Source organism: Capsicum annuum, chromosome 5 (genome assembly GCF_002878395.1).
Source record: "Capsicum annuum cultivar UCD-10X-F1 chromosome 5, UCD10Xv1.1, whole genome shotgun sequence".
Classification (NCBI taxonomy): domain Eukaryota; kingdom Viridiplantae; phylum Streptophyta; class Magnoliopsida; order Solanales; family Solanaceae; genus Capsicum; species Capsicum annuum.
The window spans coordinates 10,194,276-10,203,355 of NC_061115.1; the positions used below are offsets into that span (position 1 = coordinate 10,194,276).

The following is a 9,080-nucleotide window of genomic DNA, read 5'->3' on the forward strand; positions in this document are numbered from 1 at the left end:
CTTGCCTTGAACGGGAAGGATTCCCTAAAATAGACCCGGGTATGTTATGATCCCTTCATCTTTATGACATGCATTGACAGATCCTTTGCTCCCATTTTGATCTTATATGTTAGCATGAGTCATGCATGAGTTTCATATCTTGATCGGACAATCATGACCCAGTCTGTAGGTGCCCCGCGCACCGCCCCAGTATTTCAGCGAAGTGTGTTTAGAGGGACATAGAGTCCCAAGGGGGAGATACCCCTAGTATCATGATGTTGCATGCCATTAGATTCATCCTGATGCATGTTCAAATTTTCTTATGAAGTTAGCATCAGTCGTTATTGCATTGTCAAGTCGTGCTTTTGAAAGTCAGCTTAGCTGGACATTCATGCATTAGATATGCACATTAAGTAGAAATGAGTTCAGCTTGTCAGTGTGTGATCAGTCATGCATTCTTGAGATCAGCCCAGTTATGAGTCCATGCATCAGATATGCATGAGTGTTAAGAAAATTCAGCTTTGAGTAGATTCAGTCGAGTATTCCATACATCAGATATGCATGTTCCAGTTGCATAGTCATGTTCTAGATATTCACGTCCTTTAAGTAAGTTCAGTTGATCAGTACTCATAACTTATCAAGCGATATTCGAGGACGAATGATTCCAAGGGGGAGATAATGTAATACCCCACATTTTGGACTAGAATGGAAATCCGTCATTCATATGTGTAGATGTTCCAAAATCCTCGAATCCTATATAAATTTAGTGTGTTAATCAATTATCTATGGTGGTAATATATTTGAGCATTAATTAAGATCATAGAGGTCCCCTAACTCAAGGACAAGTTGAAAGCTTTCCTATCATTCAAGTTTTAGTGAGCATCAAAACTTGGGTCAAATTCAATCAACCATAACACCTTGAATATATCGAATTAGAGGACCTACTATATATCAAATAAAATCTCTTTGAATTATCTTTCCAATGATACTAATTTCATCAAAAACCGATATCAGAGCAAAGAGGTATGCCCATTTTACTCTGGTATGATAGGCTGCAAAACTGAGTGACGACATTCGCGATAAGCTGTCACGAGCGTGACGAGCTATCAACAATGTCATCACTCTTGGGAAGATTTCTACCCCCAGTGATGACATTTTGTGATAAGCCGTCATGCCCGTGATGGCATATTACCAATGTCGTCAACCTTAACCAGAAAACCAAGATTTTACCTTTTTGTGATGACAATTCGTGACGACCTATCACTAGTATGACGGCTTGTCACGGATGCCATCAGCTTTTCTTTTCAAAAATTTAAGGATGTTTTTGAAAGGGTATTTTGGTCTTTTCCCATCTTTTGGAATCCTCTATAAATATAAGAACCCACATGCAAAACCCTAATTCCTTCATTTTCTCTTTCAATTCTCTAAAGAGAGTATAACTAGGGTTTCATCATGAACTTTAACCTTCCAAAAATCATCAATAAATTCTTTAAGATTTCTTCAAGAATCAAGTTCCTCATAGTGTGGGCTTCAAGAATTATTTATTACAAGTGCGGTTAGAGTATCAAGTATTAGAATTTATCCAATTTCAAAGATTAAGGTATGTAGATGTTGATCTTGGGTCCCTTTCATCCAAGAAGCTCAAGAACCCTTTTTAAAACTCAAAGATTTTTATGTTTATGAGTTGTTAATGAATTGTATGAGTTGAAATTGATGTTCAATGTGTTTTTAAGTTTTGATTTATGTTTGTCTACAAGATTTATGAGCTTTGACCCTAGTATGTGGAACTCATGTGATGTTTGTGGTAGACCCTCTTGAAGTTGTTTTCTATGTGATGTGTTTATGACTTTTGGGTGTAGAAATGGTTGAATAAGAGAAGCATATCCCCCATAGGTTTGATAGAGAGCTTAGGTGAAGCATAAGGTCCATTATAGTATGTTGAATATAAAACCCCAAATTGTGAGCTAGTCCATGCATGCCTAGTGTTTGATGAAATGCCTTAGCAAATGAATTGTGCCACAACAGTATGGAAATTTCCAAATAAGTGTGAACCCGTGCATGTCTAGTGTTTTGTTGAAGGACCTTAGTGAACAAGTTGAGATGTGACAGTAGTAAATTCCCCGATTATGTGCTTTTGATATATGATAAGTTTTTAATACATGCCAAGTGGTTAGCAAGTAAGTTTTGACATGATAGTATGAAGTTTCCCCAAGCCATGTGATATCCAAACACATGTCAAGACGGATATAGGTATGAAATAGTTGAGGTAAAACCTTTTTGAATGGAGTACGATCTAGTAACATATTTCCCCTATGTTTTTATATGATTATGATTTCGAGATGCTTAAAGTGACCCCTTGGCGACTGTGATGATGAATAGACCTTTGTAGTCCTTAAATGCTTGAGGTGATGTCTTAATGATTGTTGGAATGAACATATAAAATGATTCCTAATTATTTGAAGTTATGTTTTAATGTTTGTGAAGATGCTTTAATGATTGTGATGATGAACGAATGCTTGTGATGATGAATGAATAATTGTGGTGATGACTAGTCAAGAATGATTATGCTTTACTTTTATGCTATCGAGTCCTGGAGTATTTATACTCGATAATAGAGCTGTTGTTTAAAGACCGTGTCAGTTTTTCGATAATTCCAGTCGAGCCATGATTCTCAGAACTCAGTGAACTATAGAACTCTGTATCCTTAGACAAGTGCAGAGCTTGAGAAAGCTCAGTAATCTCAGTTATCTCTGTAATCTCTGTATCGCTAGTAATCTAGCCTCAGTTCTGTAATCAGCTCAGATCTAATGGTATTTAAGTGATTCAATTCTAATCTTAGAAGCAATTCGAGTAATCTATTTAAGCTCTGTATTGTCAGTCAGATACCATGATTCGATATCTTTTTCGTCAGATACAAAACTAAGTAATCTCAGCGTAACTCAATCAGATCTTTTGAGAAACATGATCAGTATCAGATTCAGTTCAATTATGTTCAGTTGAGTTCAGTTCAGAGTCTTCCAATTAGGAGTAGGAGCTAGCACTGAGTGAGGGAAGGGTTGGTAGCTCCCCATTAGAGAGGCTGAGTCGTTAGGAGCAATCCCTGAACTCCAGAACTGCGTAGACAATGCAGGATGCAGGAGTCCTCGTCATTAGAGGTTGTCACCATTAGAGAGGTTTGACTATTATATTGCCTTAGGCTGACTTCCTGCGAGGGTCACACATTAGAGAGGCTTGACTAGAGAGGTCTTTACCCGTGGCACGGTATTGACACCCTTTCAGCTGGGGTTACAGGTTAGATCCCACCTGTGGTAGGTTGGGGCATGTCGATTAAGTAACTACTTCCCATAATTGCAGTTTCAGTATCTATCTTTAGAAATCAAGACTGTCAAATACAATCATCTAGTTATATAAAGAACTCAGATAGTTTTATTGACTCATGGACCACCCGTCAGATAGGCTTGGTCCCACATACAGTTATTTATTATTCATATTCAAATATCTCTCTTCAGAAAGGGTTGATCTCAGTCACAGATTCTGTTGAGTATTCCTGTTGTCAGAGTCAGACATGATCATTTTCTTATCATTGCTAATAGATCCCAGAATTATCCGTTAGAGGGGTTGATCTCCAATTCAGCCAGTCAGGAGCAGTAAGCTTAGAATTCAGTCCTTGATGTGAATATATTCATAAATTCATTATCAGTGTCAGATAATTTAGTGATTCGGTATCTTAGTGTCAGTAGTGAGTTCAGTTGTCAATAAAGTGGTATCCGAGTTTCAGTATCTAGAATTGTAATGATTGTGATTATGGCTTGTGCATTCATATACGTGTACTCGTTCGTTACTTTCATGATTATTTCAGTTTAGATATTATGCATTCATGATCCTACCTCTTCTACATACTCGGTACATTCCTGATATATTTGTGCTATGGTGTTTTATTTGACTCCATAGGTTCAGAGGCATAGGATCCAGAGTATCCTCAGCAATTCAGTCCCAGTCAGCAGCAGTAGCAGTGAGTCCTTTTCTTTTGAGGATGAATCTCAGTTTACTATTATTGCTTCAGACTTTGTTTATTTTTAGTTGACGAAGTTAGTTGGAGACCTGTCCTATCAAATCCACACTTCAGATAGTTTAGAGGCCTTTCAGATGGATGTATTAGTATTTTGTTTTTTGTATTATGAGTATTCATAGATGTGTTGAACCTTATGGCTAGTTTCCGCATTTATTTTAGATATTATGCAGTGTACAGGTACAAATATTAGTAAAGGGTTAGCTTATGGTCCTTTGGGATCATAAGAACCGTGTGACGTCTCGGGATGGGATCTCGGGGCATTACAAGAAGGGAGACACCAATTTAGAAAGTGTACTCCCAAATTGAAAAGTTCACTCTTTCTCCCACATTGGTGGAAGAAGAGAACTTGTGAGTGTTTAAAATAAGGAACACTTACTCCACATGGTAAGTGCTACCACATAGTATCTGCAAGCTCAAAACAGTCCACAAGTGACCCGCAATGACCCGAAAATACCCGTAACAAGCAAGACACAAAACACACAAGGAAGCAAACATAAACTTAACGATAAAGAAGATAGATAACTTGACACAAGGAGAATACAAAATGTAGCAACTAAAGAGTGTATCAAACTCTAAAACCTTTACAAATCACATTCACAAGCATCAAGTTCTTACGGTGACTGCCAAGGAAATCAACTCACCTCAAATCCACCGTTTCCAAGAAAAGAACAATATTAGCTTTTCCAAGCCCTAAACTACAATGGCTAATCCAAGCCCTAACTAAGAACTACACTAAGGTGGTCTACTCTCAAGAGAGAGGATTTTCAATGTTTCTTATATTCATCATTAAAACAACTTAAGTGAAAAGACCTAAAAGAGACTTTATATAGCCTTATTACATAATGGAACACAAAATGACTTCAATGCCCTTAATGAGGTGGAGAGGCCATGGAGTGTTACTTGGACAAGGCTAAGCGACCAAAATTCCTTTAATGAAGGGCCCAAAATCGTGAGTCCTTAATCTTCAATGCTCCAAGCAATCTTCCACACATGGGATAGCTCTTTGGTGTTCTCTAATCGGCCCCTCCATGTAGGATCCCATGTCCTCAATACGACCAAAGCTTGATGCCCCATGTACTAACTTCGAATGATGTCATCTAAAGCTTAGGCGGCCATTTGGCTTGTATCAGTAAGTGAGGCAAGAAATAAGAGATGCCTCGTGCCGTCGTCGTCGTCGCTTGGCTTGGCTTGGGCTTCGGCTTTGGCTTCAGATTCAAATTTGAATTTGGATTTGGATTTGGATTTTATCATCGATCGATGAGATCTATCTTTTTGGACAAAATTTATTTGACAGAAATTTAATCCGAAGGAAAAATAAAAATGCAGTAAAATTTTATGTGTTTTGACCCTCCAGTTATATGCATGCATGGCACTGTTTTGAACTGATTCTTCTGAAAGATGCACTATTTCAAACTGATGTTTTAGAAGGATGCAATTCTTTAACAAAATAACACACTGATTCATGAAATGGTCTGCCTGTTCAGAAAAGATGCAATCTTTGGACGAACAGACATGATTTTTCAGGAAAGGTCACAACTTTTAAGTGAACCATTTCCACTTTTCAGAAGAGGCATATCAAGGATATATAAACCTTCTTTCATCCACAGTTTAGCTACAAAATTTTTTTTGAAATACAATCTCTCTTCTTGTCTTTAAAACATTCTGTGTGATCAATCAAACTGTTGAGTGAGTTCGTAGAATCTGATAATTTGAGGTACCGCTATTGTTCGGATTGTAGGCCATTTTATCCTGGGAGTAAGATTCCATAACCTCGGGTACAGTGAGAGGAATTATTCCTTAAGGACACTCCGTGAAGTCGGGAGACTTGACCTTAAATTCTGTTTCATTTATTTTTTTGAAATCTAATACACTTCTTGGATAGATTATTAGTATTCTTATTTTGAAGGTGTTAAAGAACTTCAAAGGTGTTCTTGTTTATACATGAACTATTGTTGAAGTTGGTGTTACATTTATACAGATTCTTGTATCCGAAACTACATAATATAACAGAATATAGTTAAAGACTTAGAATATTTTCTTTGTCTCAACTCTATCTTTCACTAGTATAGTTACTCTATTTTGTATAGTGAATATAGTTGGAGACTTAGAATATTTTCTTTGTCTCAACTCTCTCTTTCACTAATATAATTTTCACACTTGTCATTTTTTATACTTCATACAAGACTATGGAAGACCACCTCTATTTATAGAAGAGGTATTCATCCTTGCCTTGAATGAGATGAATGAGAGGTAGTAATGTGGGTAGATGAATAGTTTGGATGTTACATGAGTTACTAGCATAATGAGAAAATAAAGTCTTAGTGTTTATAGGAGTTTCAAGAAAACTTATGACCACACTCTTCCACTAACATATGTAAGTAATAATACTCATAATACACAATTTATACCCACAAACATATGAACTTAATATATTAATTTAATAATAAAATGCATATACACCAATATTTCTCCACTCATTTTAATATTAAATTAAGAGAGAATTTCACCAAATTAGTTAAAGGTAGACTATTATGCATAATGAAGGTGTGCTCTACATTGAACCCCCAATTAGTAAAATAGTAACTTTACTCCAGAGTCAGTAGCGGTCTCAGCCTTGAACTATGACTGCTTAGGGGAAATAAAGTATCACTGCCTACACACAATATTCAAGGTATTGGCATAAGCTTTAATATCCAACACCTTAAGGCCATGTGCTATCCCAATTTTTCATCAGCATTTTTGAGAATAAATCCCATTCTCATAGGAAGCGGCCTACCTCCACACTCACATAGGTGAAATCCGTCAAGGGTGGTCCTGTAATTTCGACACCCCACTCATACGAGATACAAAATTTCATTAAGAGTCCTTTGACTCAGCCTTCACAAATCATTACAGGAACAATGCACTCACATCATAAGGAGGGATAAAATAATAGTGCATTCACAACAAGTCATCATATGATTCATTTTTCCCATTGAACCTGGTTATAGGATCTCTAGTCCCTAGGTTGGATTTCCTCATATATGACTTAGATTTTTTTTTATAGGCTTCTTTCCTTCCCCTCGATGTGATTCAGACCATTTTCTTGCTAAGCCTTAGTTTTGAATCTGCAAGATTATCACAAAGTTAACACAATTAATATTGGTATACCATTGATAAATATGACCTCACAATATTGTATTTTTCTCCTTATCTTATGGTTCAAATTTATCATTATAATAATGATTTATACTCTACCAATATATTTTGGTGCTATCACAATAACTCAAAATTAGAGAAATCAATTTCTCAACATAAAGTGATTGATCAATTCACCTTTTCACTATTTGAAGATAAAATAGTTAGTTCAACCTCCATAATGATTTAGCAAAAATAGTAATTTAATTCTCATTAGTAAATAGCACCAAGTTAATTTTTTTCTCATTTTGCATCAAAAACACTTTTAAGTACAACAAGCCACAACCTTTTTTTTAACCAAGTAAATATACTTGATTTGCTTGTTTAAGTACTTTTACATAATTTCATGACAAGTGCAACTAGCCACATATTCATATTTCATTAGGCTAATAATCTTTTTTTTTTCATACCACTTTCACATATGTGAATCAAAAGAAGTTGTCTGGCTCATATAATCAACAAAATGTATTTCACAATTTTTCTTTTTTACCATAATGTGACATGTCAAGGAAGAGTTCATCACATAATTTAGGTATTTTTTCATTTCAAGAATGAAATTTATCTCACCCAAATATTTAATGTCAAATGGCTACTCAATATTTTTTATTCTTTCTTTGATAACATGTTAGAGCCAAATATAAAGACATCAAGTCATATGCAAATTAATAATGACATGTGATTTACTCCAACAATAATTATGCACTTAAAACACTTTTTTTAACTCATTCTCAAAAGTGCAAATGTCACAATTTTGTGGTGATTTTTTCTCATTTCATTAGCCCCCACTATTTAAAGATTTTGAATACCACTTTATGATCATGAAAAGTAGTATCATTTTTTCCATTAAAAAAAATAGGTGGAAGATTTTTTTTTTTTTACCTTTTCTCCGCAACAAGCAGAAAAGTTTTTTACCTTTCATCCCCTTGAGTTGAGCAAGTAGAAAGATACTTTACTTGTTATCTCTTGCCATCCATCTTTTGAGATCTCTCATCTCGATATCCGAGATTTTTGAAACTGTAACAAAACATGAATCTCCTTAAAATTGTTGATGTAATATACCACAAATTACAATAATCATTACAGTTGAAAATAAAATGAACAAAAGTGAAGAAAATAAAATAATCTTCTTTTTGACTGAGGCGCAAATATCTCGCTTTCTTTAAGGAGATTCAAGCCCACTGCGGCATAATCTACACCGATCCAGCAGTGTATCTCGTGACTTGTCCCCTCCAGGATACAACAGCCCATCAACGATGTACAACTCAAACAACTCCAGATTAGTTGAAGAGTCCAAAGCTCCATCATAAGAACACCTTCCTTAAACATATATTAATCTCTTTGTATAGTGAATATAGTTAAAGATCTGATCGTGGTGGTGAATACCTTTCTGCAAAAATTTTTAAATACTTATCGGAATCAGGAATTACATCTCAATATTCTTCTCCGAAAATACCACAATAAAATGGTGTGTTAGAACGCCGAAATAGAACTCTTATGGAAATGGTTAGATCAATGTTAAGTTATTCTGATTTGCCCTTTTTTGGGGTTATGCATTAGAAACTGCAAATTATATTCTGAACTTGGTTCCTTCAAAATCAGTACCTTTAACCCCATTTGAATTATGGAGTGGGCGCAAACCTAGTCTACGGCATATTTAGGTTTGGGTTTGTCCAACACATGTGCTAAAAGGAAAAACTGATAAATTGAAATCTAGGACAAAAATGTACATTTTTATTGGATATCCAAAAGGGAAGAAAGGGGGTTTATTTTATTTTCCTAAGGAACAGAAGATAATTGTTTCGACAAATGCTAGATTTCTTGAAGAGGATTATTTAATGAACCACGTTCCTAG

At 35.5% G+C, this 9,080-nt stretch overlaps 1 long non-coding RNA gene across 1 annotated transcript; it reads right to left on the reverse strand.

The window, feature by feature from the left end:
• Positions 1–6,552: 6,552 nt before the first annotated feature.
• LOC124898698 lies at positions 6,553–8,415 on the reverse strand. The gene is made up of 2 exons (XR_007055408.1): positions 8,108–8,415; positions 6,553–7,158 (listed from the first exon to the last, which is right to left on the reverse strand). It is a non-coding gene; the product is annotated as an uncharacterized LOC124898698 (long non-coding RNA).
• Positions 8,416–9,080: the final 665 nt, after the last annotated feature.